Source organism: Spea bombifrons, chromosome 6, assembly GCF_027358695.1.
Source record: "Spea bombifrons isolate aSpeBom1 chromosome 6, aSpeBom1.2.pri, whole genome shotgun sequence".
Classification (NCBI taxonomy): Eukaryota; Metazoa; Chordata; class Amphibia; order Anura; family Pelobatidae; genus Spea; species Spea bombifrons.
This window is the reverse complement of record NC_071092.1, coordinates 1,503,004-1,527,493: the sequence shown is the minus strand read 5'-3', so window position 1 is coordinate 1,527,493 and position 24,490 is coordinate 1,503,004. Positions and strand designations below refer to the sequence as shown.

The following is a 24,490-nucleotide window of genomic DNA, read 5'->3' as shown; positions in this document are numbered from 1 at the left end:
CCATTAGTGGCGGCTTTTTTACTCTTTCTTTTCTTGTTTATTGTGGAATTCTCAATATATTCCATTCAGTATAAGTATTGTTTACATCATAAACTACTAAAGAAGGCTCCTCGATGGGTACAAGAGAGACGTCCTCATTACTAATGATCAGGGAATTAATGGTTTAAAGCAGAACTTTCCCTTATTCCTCATATTGTTCATTTATCAGAATAAAGGCCGTGATGTCATCGAAACGTTGACATCTTACTCCATAGGAATATTTCATTCCGAAGATTTAAGGGGTTTATTTATTGAGTCGGATTTATCTATTATATTGGTCATATTCATTTTGTATCCCTAAAATATGGTCAGTAAGTCATGAATGTTGCTAAAAAAAATGATGAGCAAAAACCCTCAGGGTAGCAGAAGATAAAGCCTTTAAGACGAGTCCCGTGGGCACTGGGGGCACCCGTCAGAACCCCGTGCAGGGTAACGAGCGTGCAGCTGAAGTAGACGTTGACGCTGAGAAAACATTGTGACTCCATGGAGAATATCTCGGTCTCCTGAAGAGATTTAAAGGACTGGAGCGGAGATAATGTGCGGAAGTTCAATGGTAGGAAAAAAAGTCAGGGCGCAGATAAGACCCCATAACCGAGGGCATCGAGACAGCACGTGGAGTCTAGACGGGGAACCGCTACCACGTCGACCAGAAGCTCTGTTTTGATCGAAGTATTTGTCTGGAGATAAAGTCCGAGCTACTGCAGCCTCTTTTATAATCAATACGAAGCCGGGGCTTATCTATGCTGCGGGGCTCAAGGGGGTCTTTAACGTCCTCCGTTTGTTGACATTATTGAACTTAAGAGGACTGTTCAGCAAATGCCGGCTTTACCAAATACCCCCCCCCACACACACACGGTAATTTGCCTTTCTTTACTGGCAAATCATCCGAAAAAGTTACCCCTCAGCCACGTCCGCGCCGGCTGAGGTTCGGGGGGGGGGGGTTCCACGCCAGCCTCCCGTGTATCAGAAGAGAACTACGCATTTTCTGAGTTTAAGTCGATTTCGAGATGGCGTCCTCGATTCTCCCCAGATTCTCATCATTCTCATTCCGAAGCCGGGATGAGGGCGCAGCTAAGGCATGTTTGGTCTTAGAGAATGATGATGATGGTATGTGAGGTTTAACAAAGCCCCGGGGGGCAGGGGGAGAATCCTGACATCTACCCTCCAGCCACGTTCAGCTGATCGACAGACAGACAGGATACCAATTCAGTCCAGTGGTTGTCTTTGATCAAAGGATAAAGATCCTGAGCCATCACTACCCAAGAGGCAATTAACACGTAAGTGTATTTCCTTCTGATGTCCTCAGACAGAACCGTCTAAGGTTCACACTCCAAATATCTATTGTTTCCAAATTCTCTTCTCTCAAAAGGAAAAAAAATCCCGCAATTTCTTGGGAAAAGCCAATTCCTGCGAATTCAGTGACTCTACGGCGAGGTTGTTGGGCGTAAGAAGAGATGGGGGCTAGGACCTTATCGTTTGACGTTAAAAAAAGAAAAAAGTGTTAATACCTGGTATCTAGATAGGGATATTATACGTATACGGTATATATATAATCTAGAAAAAATATAATAAAAATAAATATATTATACAAAAATATATATATTTAAAGGGGGTGCCATGAAAAAGTATTCCAACATTTAAATAGAGGATTTAAAAAATACAAAGGGTGCCATGGCAACGCTAGGAGTTACCGCATGTGTTTCTATATATTTAGAATAGATATGCATAGGACTCAAACTAGTTATTTTGAGGCATAGTTTGGGATTTCCAGAGGCTTTTCATCCCCGGTCACCTGTTTGCTTCTGGTTTTCTCTCGTGATCTGACCCCAATTATCCAGCTATAATAGCACAACAACGGCATTGTGGGGTTTGTGCATTGACTATTGTTGTGCGATAGAAGGTACTGAAGTAAGGTTCACACCAATCAATCATCGTGATAAACCTTGTGAGGACTGTTTCTAGAAAGAATGTGTATTAAGTGCCAAAAGTTCATGCTGATATTTGAATGAGTTTCGAATTAAAAAGAAGACGTTGGAGGGAATTTTTCTGTTCTTGACCTAAACGTAAATTCACACGGAGCCGGCTGCGATTCAAAGGCGCTTTTATCGATTGAAAAAAGAAACAAAAGCCCAGTTCGGAAAACCTTACACTAAAGGGTTAACGGTATCCCCCCCCCCCGATGGTGCTAAAGTAAGGGTACAATTTTTAAGTCTATTTCAGGTGAATTATGGGGTCCGCAAGATGAATACTCCCCATATTTCAGTTTTGTTCCCCAAATAATCCAATGGAAGCGTAGTAAATAAATACTGAGAATGTCCTGATCTGTCTGAACATTTATACAGTTTAATCATTTATACATTTATGCAATTTATACATTTTTATAATTTATACATTTATACTCTCGGTAGATTCCGTACTTCCGGGTCTGCGCTCTAAATCAGAACGCTGGCTGTCTCATTGGCCACCTGACATTATAAAAGGGGTTATAAATGCAGGCGATTCCTGGTCCAGCTTCTCCGAGGTCTGTTGACCGAGCGCGACCCCCGTACGGCTCCTGCGGAATCCGCTTTATTTTATAAATGATAGGGCAGCAAACGATCGCCTGCCCTTAGAGTCCCTTTAAAAACAAAGCAAGACCTCGACGGGTTTTTTCCTGCTTCCTTCCCCAAATACCACCGGGGTAACCCTTACGGTCGGCCATTGGAAGGGTGTGTGTCATGACAAGTGTGTAAAGGGTTAAAAAGAAGTAATGCAAAAACACGACAGGTGTCGAAATGGGCTCAACGTCACTCAATTCACTCAATTCCGCCGGCTTTATTTTGTTACCGGAGGAGCAGCTTTTCTATTCAGGGCTTTGTTATCCGTACCCTTCGCGGTGTCAGCTGAAAGATCAGATCTTTGGATAAATCCCTCCTGAGCCCAAAAGCTTTACCGCATGCAGAAAAAAACCCCTCCGAACCGTCATATCCGTGATACGCTGTCAGAGCTGTCAATCACGATAGGCTCCCAGTAAGAGGCTACTTCCTGCGTGTCCTCGGGCAAATACCTCGTTTGCGTTTGTCTCTCGCCGGCGTCGCACCTGTCGGCCTTGGTGACCCCCTGTGTGACCTGTTCTAGTCGTAGAGCTCCTCGTTATTTAAGATCTTTGATACCAAAAATATAAAAGAATGCAAAAAGAAAACAAAAAAATGGAGATTCCCAACCAACCTACCCTCGGCCTTAGATGGTTTATAAAGAAGAGAAAGGAAACGTTTTAAGGACAAATAAAGTGAAAAGATAAATTCCCCCGTCCTGTTTATTAAAACCCATTAAGACATGTTTATCAATACAGTTAAAGAGAATAAGCATTTGGCCCTTCTGGGCCGCCCGGTTATGTTCAACGGCTGGCGGAATGCAGTAAAAGTTCACTTTTTCACTCTCGTGCACCTATTGTAAGCCCAATCAATGTGTGGATTTAGATAAAGCCTCCTTGGTCTATTTATCAGACGGGCTCCATTAACGGTTGGCAGCGTGTGAATAATATCCGCTCCCATAGTTTCTGCTCGCGGCGCGATCCACTTTTTATTCTCCTCCCGTTCTCTGGTTTGATTAATTTGACGCAATGACGGGTTAAAACTAAACCAGACCGGGCTTTTTCTGGTTAGGCCTGAACTTTTCACAATAACCGCTGAGGAAGAATTCCTAAAAGTCAAGTGGTGGCCGCGCCAACGGAGCCCCCCCCAGTAACTGTAAACCCGAGACACTTGTGTTGGTGCTTCCATAAGACTGAGGTGGGATGAAAAAACATAATATTATAGGTGTCAGTCTATGAAGTAACGCAGTCATCTATGACATCACAGAAACAACAAACCTGCCGGCAGATCGGACCCATCCATCGGAACCATGGAATGGTTCATCCAGCAAGTAAACCCCCAATGTCTACTAAACACGCGGGGGATAGACATCCGGCTCCTGAATCTAAGACGAGACCAACCACTGATTAAGGTTCGAGTCGTTACAGCGGGAGAAACGGGCGACTAGACGGGGGCCAGATGGGGCCGATCTGCCGGCAGGTTCTGGGTCTCTCTGTTAAGGATAACATTTGTTTTCCACACAAAATGAAGCAGATCATCAACGTTCAATAAAAACATACAAGTAAACTCATGGCCCCCGCAGCTTTCTTTACACAAATTGCTTCTTTTTATGATTTGAGGATAAAATCTTATTCTTTTAGATAAATATTGAGCCAAAGTCAACATCCATAAGGTGTTCGGCGTTGCGGCACCTGCTTTGTGTTTTGTTCCTACTCGAGTTAATTAGTAAATAGAAACGTTTAATGGGCTGAGCTGGGGACGTTCCGTCAATCGCCGCTTTAAGATAAGTCTGAGCCGCGTAATTTTCCGATGACCCCTCGTGACACAGGTCGGGGTAATTGCACATTTTAGACGTTTTTCAAACGCTTCGTTTATTGGTCGCTATTCTTTTAAACAGCGGGTTTTATGTTGCGTGAGTGAAATGGTTCTAGGTTTACTCATCGTATCTTCGTGATGTGATTGCGCATGTTCAGCGCTGCCCGCGAACAGAAACGTATCCGGACCTCTGCTGGTCCTCGGTGTCTCGCGACCATACACCGGATTGCAGTTTTAATTCAAATTTAGTTATAAATCTAAAAATATAGAATCAGATACAAAAAAAGTCTAATTTGGCCTGATTTCTGTTTATTAAGAATCTTCGAAAAATATTTATTGTGTGTTAAGAATTTGTTTTAAAATGCTTTCATTTTTTTTGCGTTTATTGTGAATTTTTGAAAATTGCTTTCCTTTCTTTTTTGTTTTTTATGAATTTTTGAAAACCATTTTAAAATCATTCTTTTTTGTCGTTATTATAAATTTGGGAAAAAAATAAAGAGTAATCCTGGAGGTTCAGGAATGCTCCAATCATGTGGGTTGTTCTTATGGTTTCCATGGTGATTGCTCCAAATTTAGAACTCTGCCTCAAATTACTTGTTTAAGAATAAGGTCCATTTGGATGCATTTTGGTTTGGATCCCAAAAAATGAATGTCGGTGGCAATGAAGCTCCAGGGAGAAAAGCTTTTAAAACCTCTTCCATGTCAAACTATATAAAATTGTTTCTCGCAAATATATACGAAACGTCCATCAAATTTCATTCCATAAATTTTTTTACAAACCAATCAGGGTTCTCTATGCTCAGTATAACTTTAACGATGGAAAAGTACCTTTTTGGCACAATGTTGGGGTTTCGGGTCTGTGTAATATTTTCCTTTAATCTGGAACTCCGTGGTGAATGGGTTCAGTGTGAATGCGACCGGCACTTTGTTCAATTCCCCGACAGTGAAGCGGCTCGTTTCGTGGAAATAATGTGGGAATGTAGTTTTAACGTGACGTTCATGTGAGCGTTTCTGCACGACGAGGCCAGGCCGTCCAACTTACCGGCTCTGGGGACCCAGTGGAATGCGCCGGCCGGCAGTCTTACCGGTATGAGCGAAGCGTACCGGCTGGATTTGATCCATACAGCATGTACTTGGGAATTTTAGTGAAATGGAAATGGCATTTTTTTGAAACTATTTGAAAAAATGACAAAAAAGAGTATGCTTGTACCTGAAACTTTTTGTTTTCTATGGAATTTGTTTCCCATCAAGACATTCATTTTTATATCTTACGAAATAAGAAAGTATCAACTTGAAGGAACTTCTCAAAACGTTTGGAGGACCTCCAGCCTCTGCTGTTGAACGCGACGGAATTCCTTGTAGTTCAAAGTCCATTGTGGTCATCATTAAGTCCACAGAAGGAGGCAGAATTCCATCCCTCGGCTACTGTATCCACTTCTGAGTTCCGCAGTAGCTTAGTGAATAGACCCCTGAGAATTTCCTTTTGCTACCTCCCTGTAACAGTTGCAGGAAAGCAGAACATTTCGAACTCCTGAAACGCCCTCCTCCCCCTCTATCTCCCGTCGCCTTCCATTGTTATCGACACGTTTTATCCATTTCCCAGGGCGACTTCCTATTGGTGAAAAGGATATATTACGAAAATGGTTATTAATACAGAGTTACAGTATTGTAACCCTATAAACATATAAACAAAATAATCAGAACACACATCAAACATAAAACACATCATAAAAAACCTCACAGAGCTAATAATCTCAACGTATAAGAGCAGAAAATGCAAGCGATGCAGAATTTCTACAAAACATTATCTTGTAACGTCCTAGAAGCTTACCGAGCGTCGCGTTCACCCCTGGATACATTAGGAATTGTATCGTTCTCTGTTTCAAATCAAAAGCAAGCTAGTGTTATTTTATTTTCATTTTCTCATCCAGAACACTAATGCTCCCTTTGTTCTGTGATGGGACATTTCCAAAACCTTTTTACTGAAAATATGCAAATATTATTTCCAAATCAGCATTTCCTTCCACTCTGCCAGGAAAAATAATAATAAAAAAACACAACCCCTTATTTTTCTGCTTTAAGGGAATCGAAACGACAGATGAGTTCCATTTATTCTTCACTCTGTTGGACCTACAGGAGTTCAGAAGATAAAAACCTCCCAGGATGACTCAAGACTCTTCTGTCAAAATAGCAGAGGAGTTTCATGCTGGCACAAGCTGAATTCCTGTGTGTCCTGGACTATCATAAAGCATCGCTTAGCCTCTAACGATGGACAGGATGGATTTAATAAAGAGTTGGAACCGGTGTGAAGTGTTCTGGAAGACCCGATAAACCCCCGGAGTTCTGGGCATCCGATACATGGGATATTGACGGAACGTTGGGGGTTTCGGCTGTCCCTCGACCAGACAGAGCTCCAGTGTCATGAAACACTCTGATACACACCATGTAAATAAAGCAAACAAGTCGAGAGGCAAACGTTATGGTGGACAAGTTCTACTGGGTGATATCAGCATCCGGTTAAGTCAGTAATGAGGGATTTACATCATTTATGACGTGAAATTTTAAACTCCTAAGGACAAGGACGCACACCCACCAAAGTTCCGGCTCACCCCACACCAGTTCCATCGAAGTCCAAAATTTGGCCCTTCTTGATGGGTCTGGGAAGTGGTAGGAAAAGTGCTACTCATTTTGAAGAAGACATTATGCCATGTAATGCTTGTGGGTAACTAACATGTTAACCAGCCCATTGGCTGAACAGGACAATCCATTTTCACCTGCCATCAGTGGAAAGACCAACATGATGGCAACCATCAAAGGATGAAGGATGAAGAAAGTATCTTCAGACCCTTCCTGAGTCCTCCTCTTTTTCTGCTCTCATGACTTCTGTCCTCGTCTCCTCTATAAAGTATTGGAAAAAAGTTTTTTCTATGACCGTAGCAGAGACCTCCAAGGTTGGAGTCCTTTCAGAGGGTATAGTTGGAGTATTCCCAGCAAGATAGGCTTTAAATACCATTCTATTTCTAAAGGAAAAGTCTGCAGATCCTTCACGGGTCCATCTATGCCCTTTGGAAAAACACCGAAAGGGTATTGATGGGATTTACCCTACGGAGGGGCAGGTGAGCGCTTGGAGATTAAGTTGCTTTCTTCCCAAAGCAAAACAATACATATCTTTTATTACATAATATTAGATATATAGATAAGCTCGTTAATAAATTGGCCCAATAACGGGGGTCATCCACAGTCTGCGGTCCATGAACTCATGTTGATGGCATTATACGGCCATAATAACGAAATGAGATCAAACCATGTATTTAGTCTACCAATTATCTTTGCAGACATAATACGCAGCTGTATTTGAAGTATTCCGGGTCGTATTGTGTCAGACGTAACGAGCTGCCCAGTAAAACGGAGCGCACGGCAAAACGATTTCCGAGAGGTAGTTAAAAGTGAGTCAAATTCCAAAAACTACCGGTACGAGCCCAACTTAGTCACCGCGCTGAGTCATTTATTTGTCATATTGTAGAATGTTTGGAATACCAGCCCAATCAGTGTTTGTTACAAAAGAAACCACACATCATGCGGCTGAATGAGACAGCGATAACTCATCGCGGGTCGGTAATCTGTTTGCCCCACAATGTGGTAACCTGCGGATAAAATCTCACGACGGAAAGATGGGGAAAGATGTAAACCGCGCAGCCGGATGTTTCCAGACACCATTCCGCTGGACTTTGATTCATGTATTATGGGGAATTCTTGACTGAAGACGCAGTTAACCCCGTTTGTTTCCCTCGATATTCTTGACAGATGTTGACTGTAAGTTCTCAGAAAGATGTTTACAGATTTTTTTTTTAGTCCAACCATCTGAGAAACCAGTTTTTGCAAGTTTCTGTCCCGCAGGGATTCGCCTTTTGGGACGAACCCGTGGAGGCTGGGAATGAAGGGTTACCCGACGAGCATATTTTACAGCAAACTCTAGGTTTTCTCCTTAAAATTCCAGATCTTGCCCTTCTTTCCGTTGGGGACCGTGTGCTGCCGGTTATTTCTGTTTACTGTTTGTTTACGGTTTGTTTACGCCCAACTTGTTACGGAGGTCAAGTTAACTGCTCATTAAATTAGACATTTTCCTAATACTTCGGCGTATGAGTTATGGAATTCCTCTTCGTAACGACCATACCGACCCTTAGACTCTTAAAATATTAACCCTTCAATAGCCCATTGTGAAGATTCTATGTAGCGACTCGCTTGTTACCCAAATGACTCTAATACCCGTCGTCATGGAAACCTTGACTTGCCATTATTTAAAGATACACTTAATTGAGTCACCTGCATTCAAGCAGGGAGATCATCCATAACATACTGGGAGCAAAAGCACTGACTGGGAGTCTTATATATGATCCCAGCAGGTAGAATAGGAAGGAGTCACAGCCCCAGACTGTGTGACCCTGAGATTAGGGCCAAAACCCTGAGATTTAGGGCCATATCCTGAAAATTCCATGGTTTGATAAAGACATAAAAATCATAAATATTGATTACAGCAGGAACTCTAAACCCATTCGGTGTCTGATGCCCCCACATTCTCAAATTCCAACCTTCATATTTAACCCGCTTTAACTGACACCGTCCCGCTGGATTTGGTAACATTCTAAGCAATTATGTAACAAAAAGAATGACTCTATTATTGTACTTAGTTCTTTTATTTTGTTACATCTGATTTGAGGATCAGAATTTGTATCACGGAGCCTCTTTCCCCCATCTGGTCTAATTAGATCGGCGCACTCTCCGGTGCTTTACATCAAAGTTAAGGTACTTTCTGTCGAATAATTTCACTGGAGATCAAAACGCAAGTTATTCGCGTTATTGGCAGAACTCCAGCCTCTTGGTTTAAAACAAAAACAACAAAAAAAAAGTTGTTTAAAGTCATGTGCGTGCGCCGCTTCCATTACTCGATACGTCCTCGGCCATATTGTCCCCCGGAGTCCCCACAGCGCCATTTATTCCACGAGTTGAAAGCAGTCGGGGTTCTCTTACTATCTCAATAACGTAAACATCTTTTTTCACTTTTCTATGAGCTGAAATCATGCTTCGTGCATTAAAATGACATCCGCAATTAACGTTTTAAGTGCATATGTTTGAAACAGCTGTAACTATTTAAAAGGCTGGATATATAAGATTATTTATCCTGACGGCCTGTTTATTGTTTAAGGACATGATTAGCCATTTGAAATAATGTTATGTAAAACCCTGTGACATGTCGCATTGCGGTGAAATACGACCTGGCCGCACTAAGTGTTTAAAGCGGTTCTTCTAAAGACTGTCCCTGTTGGTCTCCGCGCAAATCTAATAGAGATCACGCATTAAGAAAACCCAAAAAATATGGCGGGTGTGAGAAGGAGAGCGTTCGGCAGCCTCAGGAAGCGAGGACTGAAATCTTGGATGCAGATCTTATCAGTCGCCGTAATCGGAAATCACGTTACAGTGTATTATCCTGGCAGATCGGCCCCAGTTCGGCCCATCTAGTCACCCGTTTTTCCTGCTGTAAAGGACCTCAATCAGTCGCTGGTCTTGTCTTAGATTCAGAAGCCGTATGTCTATCCCACGCTTGTTTAATACCCTCACGGTATTACCCTCTACCACTTCTGCTGGGAGGCTCTTCCACGTATCTACCACCCTATTGTGTTTTATATATTGTGCACAGTGTAGCCATATGTATCACAAAGTATGCAGGAAAGAAAATAAAAGATCTTTTCAACTGAAGATGTCTAAACTTCGGAGTCTAGAAACCCGAGAGAGAGAATGAACTGCTCGGATCTAGACCGTCGCCATGACAACAAGTGATGAGGATGGTTTGGTTTGCACCTGCGACTGCTCTCCTGTCGGCTTCCCCTTCGGATGGATTATCCTCCCGTTTTAGACGTCTTTATCTTGCTGAAGAATGTTGGCTTTTTGCATTTTTTCACAAATGATTCCAAATGGCCTGTCTAGCTGAAATCTCGGCTGCGAATCTCACAAGGGATTAGGTTACCGTTTGGACTAACAATATTTAATTGGGGAAGCGTAGCCGCTAATGCAAAAGCGGCCAGCGAGAGGGTCCTAAAAAAATACAGCGAGCGAGGATACAATATATCAATGTATAGATGTGTATATATTAACTCAATGACCATTACAAGAGAGCCAGAGGCAACACATAGAAAGAATTCATCGCTACGCTTTCAACGTGACGAAGATTAATGGATATTTTTCTTTGGAAGAGACTTTAAAAAAAAATCTCGGTGATACATCTGTTCAGATTAGGAATATTATCATTTATTTATTAATTTACTCTAACCAACATTAAAAAACCTGTTATATCAATCATTTGGAACACCGTTTTTAAATGTGCACTAAATCAGATGCTCATAATTAGATAATTAGATAATAAATCTAGAAATTTGCTCCACTTCATCTCAAAATATATAACTTCCCTTACAAAAGGGTTTAATTTGATTAATTACCAGGTGGCTTTTACTGTAAAAGTTTTTTTGTTTTTTTTAAAAGCCTTCCAGACGAGGAGAGATTAATTAAGTGTGATAAATAGAATGCTGGAATCTGAGATATTAATGTAAATACATTTAATGGAGGTAAGGATTATTATTAATGGCCGCGTCATGGATTGTTGGTGAATGAGGAGGGTGGAAATCAGAGATCTCGAAATAAATGGACAGTTCCGTCTTTCTGTTCTTCATGTAATGCGTGTAGTTCCAAGGTTACAGGTCGAGTCCCCAACTGATACAAATGTAACCGATACAAATGTAACCGATACAAATGTAACGATACAAATGTAACCGATACAAATGTAACCGATACAAATGTAACCGATACAAATACAACCGATACAAATGTAAATGTGGACCGATGGTATTCCAGTGATGTGGTCTTTAAAATTTTCCAAAAAGTATCCATAAAACGCAAATTATGATTTTAGGATTAAAATTCACAAAATCTTACATTTTCTTTTGGGGATTTTAGCTGAAAAGCGTTGAATACATTTTTTGGGGTAAAATTGCTATAGAAATAAATTAAAATATGAATTAATATATTATATAAAATTCTTGGTAGGGTATGGCTTCCAGTTCACGCCAGCGTCACCAGGAATTTCTTGCGCAGGTCACCTTTCCAAACATACAGCTGACACATTGACCTCGTATGACCTCTCGTGCTACACATCTGTGTCAATGCGTGTGCAACTGAATTAACTGTTTTATTCTGATTTTATTTATTGGTAGTTATATGTTATTTGGCATCTGGATATTATATAAATATTGTTTTAATGAGCTAAGGTTACACCAAGGTATCCTTTATTTCCAATTTATTGTTTGCAGAGGACAAAAAAAAAAGTGTTATAAACTGAAATTTATTTTATGGCAGAAGAAGCTAAAAGAAATGATAAAAACATAGTTACAATTGTTAGCAACAAAAAAACAGGACTGTAAAATGTTACTGCAACAGACTCCTCCAGGACCTGCCGAATCCCAGTGATGTCATCAAAGAAATGAGTCTAAAGATTTCTGGAGATGACATCACTGGGAAAGAGTCCAGCAATGAGATCTATTTTATGGGCATTTTGTTTTGAAGATTGTCCGAAGGTTCCTACGACGTTACTAACACAAGGATCTGCTTGAGGAGCGCATTTTACAGTGAAGTCAACTGTCTGCCAGTCAAAGACTTTTGGGACCAAGAGAACAGAGTTTCAAATATAAAAAAGATTTTTTGACTATTTCTATCCCAGGTTGATTGGTCCATTAAAGGCCCAGTCTAATGTCACTGAAGAAGAATGCATATGAAAGGCACCTCGTACCTTAGGAAGAAGCTGCAGCTCCAGTTCCAGGTTCTCTCTTTGGTCCGACGGTTCCTACCACTGATTGGCTGCTTTGGTGGCAAGTAATTGCTCCTACTGGAATCAATGGGTGCTCTTGCCATGCATGTACATGGGAGATCATGTTAGACCCCCCCGCAATGTCTGAAGATGTGTTGGGCCCATTAACTCTGCCGCAGGGCAAGTCGCCGGAAGGGGGTGCCTGGTGGAGAAAGGGGCAAATACGTATGGGGGGGGTTCTGCTGAATCACCCCATGCATTCATAAGAGAGACACCTCAAAATATTTAAAGGGACCTCTCAGCTATCGGATGCATTGAAGTTGCATACGGTGTCCCTTTCACCGCGTCATTCCCTAATATGATGTGACTCTCATATCGAAGATCAAAGCAAAGTGAGCCAGGTGCCAAGCGTCGGAAGCTCTTTGTTTCGGTGAATAGTGTTAATCAGACATTTTAACCCAAACTTTTTAAAAAGAAACCCATTAAAGGAAAAAAGACCAAGCGGAGAATATCCGCGCTTTCATAGCCGGTCGCGGCACATTTAAAAAGACTGTTTGTGGCAAACGGCGGCGAATGTTTCTTTATGTATCAACATGACAGAATGCGATTGCGATTACAGAGAGCGCAGACTTGGTGACGGCGCGTGACGGCGAGCTTGTAAAGCCTGCGAAAAATGTAAAGTCAAGCATCGCGGACAAAATCGCTGTTATCTTTAGCGGATCGGCAGGGACGAAACACGTGGCTCATCAATGCCTTTCTGAAAGCCGATCACGTGTGTCGCCCCGTAGCGTGTAGACAATCACAATTATTCTCTATCATATTCTTTTTATTCCACAAAACGTTGAAACACCTGAAATTCTGATAAATTTCCCTACTTTTGGGAATTTCTGTGATTAATTTAAGTATAAAGCGCCGACGGGCAGCGAGTTCATCACATGAGATGTATATCTCCTGCTCGCTGACAGGGAAACGGGGCAAATGCCTATGGAAGGACTCGGCAGAACCCCCCCAGCGCGTTTGCAATGGGGACCACACGGGCAACCTTGTGGCTATGATATGCATTAGGGGGTCCGGCTTTAACGGCCCCCCATTTCCTGTTGGCTTTCACGAGCTTTGTAACCCCACTAAGAGGCAGCTCGGCCGTAGGACTCGCGTTTCATCTCCAATAAAGCAGAATGTCTTCTCCTTTGTAATCCGCCCGCCGCATACCTTCCAGACAGACGGATTCAGGCTGCACAACATCAAGCCGTATTCTGGGAGGAGGAGGAATGCGTGGAATAGGAAGACGGCGGAATTAATGTCTTGAAAGAATTTGACATGAAATCGCTGCCCGTAAAGCGCTCTGCAGCTTGATCGTGTCCTGCATGCGCCGTGCAGCGCCCGTTATTTATAAGGGATCGGTGAAAAGGCCAGTAAATCGTCTCTGAGATCCGTTTGCGCTGTCAGCTGTCTGACTCGCTGCGGATTCAGACCCCGGGACCCGGCCAGCGATGGGAATGGGATTCCGCTAGAATTCCATGGGATTTATCATCTCGTGCAGTAACTTGGTATAAATCCACAGACTCGCACCTTGGGCTGATACATTTTATGTTCCGATGTTGTCACAATCTCCAGGGCAAAGATCCAAGATGCTGCTGAAGCCCGAAACGGTAAAAGCTTCACCCTCAGCCTGGTGAAGATCTGATATTTGTTCCGAGGGCCGGAGCTTCCATGTTTGTTTTCTTATTTATAGTCTTAGTTTGCCTTTTAACTATTAGTAAAAAAAAAGAAGAAGAATTTCAGTAGAGAACACGTCAAACTTAGCATGTTTCTGGATTGACGTGCTCCAGGCGTGCTCCAGACCTTATCTCGTACTCACAGCTCCGGAGTGGACACTAACGGCTGTCTGAATCAGCGATGACATCACTCAGTAACACGCAGTGATGCGATCTGGGGATACAGCAGCGCCTCTTCTAGCGATATAAGAATCTGGTGGGAAATGGAGTGAAAATTATGAACCATCTACTCTATAGATGAACACGCGTGTAAAAGGAAAGCCATGTAACACCCGGCATCAGCGTACGGGGGCGAGAGGGAGCAGCGTACGGGCGAGAGGGAGCAGCATACGGGCGAGAGGCAGCAGCGTACAGGCGAGAGGCAGCAACGTACGGGCGAGAGGGAGCAGCGTACGGGCGAGAGGGAGCAGCATACGGGCGAGAGGCAGCAGCGTACGGGCGAGAGGCAGCAGCATACGGGCGAGAGGCAGCAGCGTAAGGGCGAGAGGCAGCAGCGTACGGGCGAGAGGCAGCAGCTTCTCGGAGTAAAAGCTCAGAATATATTTAATTTTGTTGTCATGTGACTCAAAAGCAGGTGCACATGTGTTGCTGCCATGGAAACCTAGAAAAAAAATCATTTTTTTTTGCGATTTAACCTCCAGAGGGAAATAATAAAATGACAGATGAGGTTTATTTACTTTACATACTAGAGAGAGAGAGAGATTAATGTTTTGTCTAAATGGAACTGCACCTTTAACCTATACCAGATGTGAGTAATAGAGGGGAATTTAATAATAATAATAAAAATAATTGAAAATAATATATTTTTTTTTACTTTCTTAGCTTTTTGATAGTTTCCTATGTAATAATATATCACGTGATTGTGTTATAGAGAAGACGGAGTCCTATAAGCTTCCAGGGCCTCAGAGGTCTCTTCTTCAGATGAAATGTAAAAGCAACGGACGCTGAAGCTGTCGGGTCTCACGAATGTTTAGTCGTCGGCAAATATGTTTGTCCAAAACAAGGCGAGTTATGGTTGGAATTTACAAAGAAGTCGTGGTGAAAAGATGGTGAGAGAGGTGTGAGAGCCGAGCGCGTGGAGGGCATTCTCGGGATAGTTGGGTGTTTTTAAGAAAAAGAGACTTGTCATCACGCGGGAGTTTATACAAAGTAGAGCACGTCAGCGAGGTGTCGCCAAACCGAGTGCCGGACTTAAGTGGACTGAGCTTTCAACGGCAAGAAGCTTGTGTTACAGCGGATTATATCGCCGCTCCCCAAAAACAGCCTTCTGGCCTCAAAAAAGTATCGACGCGACCTACAAGTAATCAGAACTCAGCGGAAACGGGGATAACGTGTATTTTACTTAATAACATCACTGGTTTCATCCATGAAAGTTATTTTTATCTAGAACTTTAAATCTTTCAAAAATTTGCTCCCAAAAATTTGAAATTCCAAAATGTTCTTCAATTTGGGAATAAATGATTTTCAAATAGTTTGGTACGCGCCGACGCCTCGTTTTATTGAATGTCCCGAAACGGGTGAAAAACATAGGAAATAAGGCAAAATTTTATTCCTAAATAAAATAGGTGTTTTTTTTTCGCCACATGCCGAGATTTAAAAAAAACAAACAAATATAGATATTTTTTTTTTGGTAATTTTTTTAATGCAGCGATGATGCTAATATCATGATCTTGTTTTTCTTCTTGAAAGAATCGATTACAGGGCAGGGGGGTGCGCGGATGGCTGAGGGTCTTAAGAGTTGTAATTGCCTCCAGGGCCGTAGATGTGGTAATTGTCGTACAATAACTACCCGCATTCATCTGCAAGCAGTTAGTTAAATTGGAGTCAGCTGCCGGTGGGTTTGGGTGTCCCCCGTTTCCGCTCCTCCGCACTGACCAGTAGCACTTATTAGCATTAAGGGCGAGCAATTGACCTCCGATCTCTAATAACGTCTGGAGGATATATATATATATTGAGGATAATATTCCGAGGACAGGGCGTCTGTCCTTCTGTCTGTTGTGTTATTTATCTCCTCCTTTATCAAACGGCTGAGAATGAAATATATTACATATTATTATAAAATATAATAGCTCACCAGGTAGCAAAGCTTGAAAAGAAAAATGGCCGCCCGTATCGCTTTGGGTTTGTTGGTTGCCTCGTAAGGACACTTTGGGAGGACTAGACGGGGGCCGGATAGGGCCGATCTGTCGGAAGATTCCGTGTCTTACCCCCACAGAGATTGTTCCGTGTCCTGAAAGTGGGTTCCTTGTGGTAACGATGGAAGTTTTCACCTCCCAAGGAATCGCCCTACGCTCCGAAACAAGATGGGAGAAAGAGAGAACTTCCTGCCATTAAACCGGACCCCAAAAGAACGCGCTAACTGAAAACATTGCTGTCTGCCGTCAGGTGGTCTCTTATCTAACGGGGGGGGGGATTAAATCCCAGTCAACAGGAAAAAAGTATCGGTTTCGAAAATACCTTTTTTTAATCAGGGAGGCTTTAGCTCGTTGGAGGCCTCGGCGGCCGGCGTTCTCCTCGACAGATTTGGACAGCAGATAATGAACTGGAATTTTCTGCGTTTTGAGACATAACACCGCAGTCTATGTTGGGACTTCGCATCTTGGCTTCTTATTTAATCAGAGTTCGGCCTCCTGATAATTTGCTTTTTTCCCCAACTCTTGATAAGGAGAAGCTTCCGGGACCAAATTTAATCTGAACGCCAAAGGTCAAGCAGCTCGAATTGTTTAAGTACAAGAAGAGAATGTGTTGGCCCCGGGCCTCTCAGAGCCACTTATCTCCCAAGATAAAACAGTGTCAACGACAAATTGTCAGAATATTCGCATGTCCTTCAGGAGGGCGTTAAAGAAGACGGCGCTTAACCCTACAAGTGCCGCAGAGATGGGAGAGCCATGCTCAGCCTTCCGGCACTCGTGGGGTTAAAGTTACACTGAGGTTAAGTCATTTTGGTTAGTGAATCTCACTTTATGGTGAGACATAACACTTTTTTCGCGTGTATGTCCCCTTTAACAGCACTTCCTGAGAAGGGGGCTGTTGTATGACATCACAGGAAGTACAGAGTTTCGAAAAATGGACACAGTTCTATCCCCCTTTTGGAAACATGATGCGGACGGCAGACGAGAGACAGTTGGTCCGTCTGGTTTTATTACATGCTGTCCTAGTCTCTACCACCTCGGCTGGAAAGCAATTCCTTGAATCTATCACCTACCACTTATTTTTTAAGGGTAGCCCAGAATACGGCCTCTCTCCAGGCTTGGCGTATTTTTCAAGCATTCACTTTCTGTTATAGATTACCTACTGTTTTATAAAAGAGAAATAGGTGAATTTCCCCCCACAATATGTAGATCAACAAAATAATCGGCGTTTCCTGTGGGGGTCCCAGGAAAAACCTGTTCTACCCATTGTACAGCGCTGCGGAATATGATGGCGCTATATAAACCCATAATAATATAATACTACTAAAAAATACAATATTGGTGATTGTTTATAAAGTTATATTATAAATGTTTTAGCGGAATGTTAGACGTTTTGGTCGATACTTTTTGCAAGAATCAATCAAGCTTCTTTCGTATAATTTTTTTTATTATCAGAGGACCAATAAGAATGCGGGGGGGGCCCTCGTGTCTCCATACACCGGGGTGACCCGATAAAGAGAGAGACACCCACACGAGGCACCGAACCCAACAGGATTTAAATACTTTTGGGCGTTGGGTTTAGGAAAGGAATCCGCCACAAAGTTCAGATCGGAATTATTTACGTCGACGGACTTTGGAAAAGCTGACAGATTCCTGAAGAATGGATTCTGTTTCTTGTTTCTTGGAAGCAGATAAATGAATAATTCATTTTATAAAATACGATCGCGAGGAATCTGGAGCAGATTTACCCAAAAGAACAGGTGCCGGGATCGTAAACCGCAAGGTCGCGCCATGAAAGAAATCCCGCCGCAGGGAACGCGCTGATTAACAAAATATCACGTCCTAGCAAATTTTTGATGGGGAATGAATGTAAATGTTTTATTGCGATAACGGTTGGGATTTGGAGAATCGGGTGACGTCGCCCACATTGATGTAAAAAGAGTTGGCAGATCCCGGCGTTTCACTCCGCGCTGAAAAATCCCAAATTCGTGCGGACGCGTCGATTGGGAGAGATAGTGAAGTGTAAAATAATCACATCCGTGTTAATCCCACGTTACACGGGTCGCGGTCTGTACACTATACAGGATCAGCTCCGGTATAATATACAGAGACTGAATGTGGTGTGTGTATGTGTGAGTGTGTTTGAGTGTGGTGTGTATGTGTGAGTGTGGTGTGTATGTGTGTGTATGTGGTGTGTGAGTGTGTGTGTATGTGTGTGTGAGTGTGGTGTGTATGTGTGAGTGTGGTGTGTATGTGTGTGAATGTGGTGTGTGTGAGTGTGTGTGTGTGTGGTGTGTATGTGTGTGAGTGTGGTGTGTATGTGTGAGTGTGTGTGAGTGTGTGAGTGTGGTGTGTGTGTATGTGTGAGTGTGTTTGAGTGTGGTGTGTATGTGTGAGTGTGGTGTGTATGTGTGTGTATGTGGTGTGTGTGAGTGTGTGTGTGTGGTGTGTATGTGTGTGTGAGTGTGGTGTGTATGTGTGTGAGTGTGAGTGTGTGTGAGTGTGTGTGTGTGTGGTGTGTATGTGTGTGAGTGTGGTGTGTATGTGTGAGTGTGTGTGAGTGTGGTGTGTGTGTATGTGTGAGTGTGGTGTGTATGTGTGTATGTGTGTGAGTGTGTGTGCGTGAATGTGTGTGTGGTGTGTATGTGTGAGTGTGTGTGAATGTGATGTGTATGTGTGAGTGTGTGTGTATGTGAATGTGTGTATGTGGTGTGTATGTGTGAGTGTGGTGTGTATGTGTGAGTGTGGTGTGTGTGTATGTGTGTGTATGTGTGTGAGTGTGTGTGAGTGTGTGTGTGAATGTGTTCGCAGAAATTAAGTAATTAAGTCATTTTCAGGAAGGCAGTGAAAGCCATTACCGGCGTTTCTTCAGAGCTCAGCTGTCAATCTCGTAAGCAATAAAGAGCGGACGTTATCTCTCCTTAAAGCTGAAATCTGTCCAACTCAGTGAAGTTTCTTTAATGAACTTAAGGGTGAGTCTTCAAAGAAACTTTCAATTGAACCTGTGAAAGGCCAGCGCCTTTGAACTTTGGAGCAGTTTATCCCGGATTAGTTTGATCTTTAAGTGTACCCGCCTTGTAATCTAACTCTAGAAGTGCCTCTTCTCTGCAGCGACACGTACGGCTCAGACTGATAGATTGTTTCGCGGAGAAGCTTCTCTTACATATAAAAAAAGCCTCATCTCCTCCAAGAGTCAAGAGCTTACTTTTCGGCATTCCCCTATATTATCCCCCTACATTATTCCCCTATATTATTCCCCTATATTATTCCCCTATATTATCCCCCTATATTACCCCCTATATTATTCCCCTATATTATTCCCCTATATTATTCCCCTATATTATCCCCCTATATTACCCCCTATATTATTCCCCTATATTATTCCCCTATATCATTCCCCTATATTATCCCCCTATATTACCCCCTATATTATTCCCCTATATTATTCCCCCATATCATTCCCCTATATCACCCCCTATATTATTCCCCTATATCATTCCCCTATATTATCCCCCTATATTACCCCCTATATTATTCCCCTATATTATTCCCCCATATAATTCCCCTATATCATTCCCCTATATTACCCCCTATATTATTCCCCTATATCATTCCCCTATATTATCCCCCTATATTACCCCCTATATTATTCCCCTATATCATCCCCCTATATTATCCCCTATATTATCCCCCTATATTATCCCCTATATTATCCCCCTATATTATCCCCCTATATTATTCCCCTATATTATCCCCCTATATTATCCCCCTATATTATTCCCCTGTATTATTCCCCTATATTATTCCCCTATATCATTCCCCTATATTATTCCCCTATATCATTCCCCTATATTATTCCCCTATATTATCCCCCTATATTATTCCCCTATATTATTCCCCTATATTATTCCCCTATATTATTCCCTTATATTATCCCCCTATATTATTCCCCTATATTATTCCCCTATATTATTCCCCTATATTATTCCCCTATATTATTCCCTTATATTATCCCCCTATATTATTCCCCTATATTATTCCCCTATATTGTTCAACTTTTTTGTCCGCATAACGGGGAGCCCTGTGTTTTTTTGTGTGAAAAAGTAGCAAAATCTGGAACATATTAGAAACTCGTAAAAAAAAAAAAAGAAAAAGAAAGAAATAGGAAAAGTGGAAAATTTATGGAAATAAGTATCACGAAGCAGAAAAGGCCAAATCTCATTGTCAACGTGATGAGACGTGACTTCACCTCTACTTCTCCGCATCACAAAAATTCCACATTAAATGTTATTCTACGCATAAATTCATCAGTTATCTCAGAGTGGGTTTTTTTTTCTTCATCCCCGGGAGAAAAACAAGAATTTCCTTATTTTCCTCCATATATAAAATAAGAACAGACGGGATTTTCCAGCTGTGCCCCCTCTTGATCGCGTCGGTTAATCCAGTTAGTGTTGGATATCTGAGAGTTCCGACACGTATGGGATGTCTCCTTTGGCTGATGGTACCTGGAAGAACTACGCGGGTCGCTGAAACGGAGTGATGACATTTTTATTTTCAAAGCATACAGCGGCCCTGTCTCTGGAGAGAAAAAAAGAAATATTTTGGTTATTTTTACGACTTCAAGACCTCGGTGTTTGTTTGTCTTCGTGGCCCTTTGGCCTAATTATTCTCCATTTTTTTCCATGGAAAAAAAAAAGAAAATCTATGTAAAACTCCGTGTGTTGAGGCAGAGTTTGGTAAAAAATAAATAAAAATAAACGTCTTAAGCAAATTGAAATAAGGAATGGTTACAATGTTACAGTCCAACGCCAGCTTTAACCATGTCGCACGGGGGGGGGATTCCAAAGCTGGAGATTTGGGTTAAAAGAGTTCCCCCCCCCCCAGTGATCTCTAGTACCGACATCCATCTTTTATCTATGCCAATGTTCATCATTAAGCGAGGGGATGGTGGTCTCCTAAGACTTGCGCCAATAGATACGCTAGATACGGCCAACCAGCTGGTTTCCGCGGGGTTAAAGGCGTTCTCATTTGGGAATAGCTCGGGGCCGTGGCGTCTATGAGACTTTTATCCTTTTTATGTGTGAGCGCAGTAAAGTAGGTACAGACCCCGAGCAGTGAAGTGGGGGGGCAAATAACTTGTTAAATCAGTGGGGGGCTTTCCCGTCTTTTTTTTTGTTTTCCTTCTACCTGCTTTTACCATCCCGGGGAAGTTGAAAGGTAATTAGACCTTCTGTTCGCTTCTACTTCATTTATGGCTTTTTTTTTTTGTTTTTACACACGACTGCTGTGTATTCAGCGCCATATTAAAAATTCCAGGCAAACTCGCCTGAGGTTATCCGTCTCCGAATTCATGTTAGGGGAGGACTGCCAAAAAGAGTCAAGTGAAACGTCTGAATCGCCTATACATTAACGCCGGCTGGAAAGGTTCAGCCCCTGCTCCCCGGACCGGGTTTGGACGGGGGGGCTTCAAAAGAATGTTTAATGCAAATGTTTCTTTCTCGGCCGAACAGAATTCCCACTGTGCGGCTCGGAGCGAAGGACACGGCGGGCCGACCCAGCGCTTGTCATCAATGTATAGGAAGCATCACTCCCACCCACAAAACCCCACGGCGAGTTATATAATCAAAGAGGCTCCGGGGATTTCACTTTTGGCTGCGAGAGAATTTTTCAGGATTTTTCCCAGGCTGACGTGTAACGTGACGGACAAACCGCTTCCAACACCTTCAAATTACCGGGCTCTGTCACCGAACGGCGCGCTGAGAGCCGCGCGTCGTCATCGGCAACGCACACGACACTTTTTTTTACATTTTCTTTAATGTTGCGCAATATAAAAAAAAAATAAACAAAATAAAAAAATGTAAAAAAATGAATAAAAATAGATAAAATTGAAACATTACTTTCACAAGATAAGAAAGATCATTTTTAAGCCCCATTCTTGCTGTCGCGGCACTGAATCCTCTGTTTCAGATCTACCGGGAATTAAACTCAGTGGAACAGCATCCCAGCAGAAGTGGTAGAGGCTAATACAGTGAGGGAGTGTAAAGATGCATGGGATAGACATACGGTGAGACTAGACGGGGGCCGAATGGGGCCGATCTGCCGGCAGGTTCTAGGTTTCTATGTTTAAACTGAAACTTGGGAATATTTTTGAGAAAGTCTGATGTTTTTAATGAAAATCTCCCCACCTGCGACTCTCGCCGGCTCCCTGCGCTTCAGTTTCATCACCTGGCGGAGCGACATGTTTTTTACAATGTGGGGATGGCCATGAAGAACATTCCAGATGTCAAATAAATGGCAAAAAAAGAGTCTAAATTAGCAGAGAAACAAAAAAAAAGGGATTTTGGTTCCTCCAGAATGTTTGTTTAGAAGAAGGAGTCGAGTTTAATGATAAAGGGGTTTATTGGGATTCTTTTCACATCTCGTCCTCGGGGACATCCGACGTTATCCTCATCACTTCCGATTTTATAGTTAATTTTATAATTTATGCGGATTTTTCGAAGTCATCGAACTTGAAACTCCGCTAAAATATTCGTTGTTCTATTTCAGTGCGCAAAACCTTCGAGGGTCAACGATGGAGGAGACGGATGTGTCTCCTACGGTGTAAAGTAGGGGCTTTGGAATTACTTAATTGCTTTTAATTACTTAATTATAGCATTTAAATGTGTTTGGGGGTAAAGGTTACTTTTGCAGGTTCTGGAAGGTTACGTGCAATTAACACTTTGAATGCTGGGGTTCGTCTTTTTATATTCCTATCGGCCCCCGCGGACCTTTCCTGTCCTGTTGGTTGACCTTGAGTATTTGGAGAGCAGAACTGGAATTGACCCCTGGAAATAATTCGGTGACCTTTGGCAGTTGGGGGCAGATAGTAATTTGCCCCTATTTGTCAGTCCAATCAAATGGTTGTCGGTGTTTGGGCGGATTATTGTGGTGTATTTTTATTGGGAAGATAATTAACTTAATTTAGGGAGGCGAAACTAAACTGTGGGTTAACAGGATGTCCGATGGCGTCTTTAAGAAATATCGCCCCCTCCCCCGCTCAACGTGCCTTATGAGTCAGTTTTAATTATTAAAGGAGTTTAATTATTTCCTCTCTTGTACATTTTCTTGATGGTTATCTCCTCTTCGTGCGCCGTTTAGCTTGAAACCTGATTTTAACTAAAATAGACTCGGGCCCAGTTTGCCCCGAACCAGAGGATAATCTTGGTGGGACTACAGAGGGGAACACGGTAAAGGAACATGGACTTCAGAACTTTCACTTCCTAAGATTTAGAGAGCTCCTGACCCCACAGAACAGGTGGAATCCCAAACCAATTCCAATAGCGAGTTGAGTCATGGTTTCCCTTTCTTCTATTTCCTTTCTTCTATTCACTGGAAGAGACGATGTGACTCGTGGTCCTGGTGGACGGAAGGAATTGCTTTGATTTGCGGACTGTTACCTAATGACTTCTATTTTCTTTCCGCAGATGACCCCATCTCTGCTGGAGGCACACGGTCACGACCAGATCTCACGCTATACATTGATCACCTTTCCAACCTTTGTCTGAATCCCCAGAGCTTCCACCTTTACCGCTAGTTAGAGAGAGAGAGGAAAGAGAGGAGGAGATGAAAGACATCTAATGAAAAAAAAAGAGTAACAGAGTTTTAACACCAGAAAAGGTAATTGTTTTACTTAATGTTCCGTAGAACAATCACAGAGCCGGTGCGTTCAACAGTTCTTCGCTTGGACAATCTCATTGTGTTTGGAATGAGAGGCTGTAAATGTGCCGAGCGACCGAGGCGTATCGTATTTACAGAGCCAATTCTTCCTAATTGTGGCTCTTTGGTAACCGCGTCAAGACGTTTCTTCTTCTGAAGGAATCAAAAAAGTGCCGCCGATTTCTATAGCCTTGTCCAGAATAAGTATCCAGGTGTATCCCGTAGACCTTGCAAGGTTTATCGCGTAAACGGGTTCCATGATCCCAGTAAATGAATATTTATTTCTAAAGATATTTATCAACCAGGAGCCAGCTTGATACAAAGTCTTCTAAGCCAATGAAGTCCGTCGCGTTACTTCCTCTGCTCCACGACTTACCCAGGTCACTGTATGCCCTACAGGTTGGGATATCGCCATGGGAACTGGAATTACATTGTTCCACATGGCCATACATTGATGCCGTAAGTCCAAGAATGATTAACCTTTTCAGAGCCAGAGGAACGAGCCGGCTATTGCTGGTGAGCAGGAAACGTTTAGCTGGAAGCTGCAATCCTTGAGCAGTAGATTAACAACCAAGTTGTAGATCGACCATGGGGAGCTGATGTTATAAT

The 24,490-nt window shown here is 42.5% G+C and overlaps 1 protein-coding gene across 5 annotated transcripts in view; it reads left to right on the top strand.

Moving 5' to 3' along the window:
- Positions 1 to 24,490, top strand: part of ERC2 (ELKS/RAB6-interacting/CAST family member 2) — a 216,994-nt gene that overhangs the window by 158,170 nt on the left and 34,334 nt on the right. For 4 of the 5 annotated variants that reach the window (XR_008354815.1, XR_008354814.1, XR_008354813.1 and 1 more), the window contains one exon: positions 23,650 to 23,842. The exons of the other annotated variant lie outside the window; for it this stretch is intronic. The gene's annotated coding sequence lies outside the window, so the exon portion shown is untranslated. The remainder of the gene's footprint in view (positions 1 to 23,649; positions 23,843 to 24,490) is intronic. 5 annotated transcript variants of the gene reach the window in all.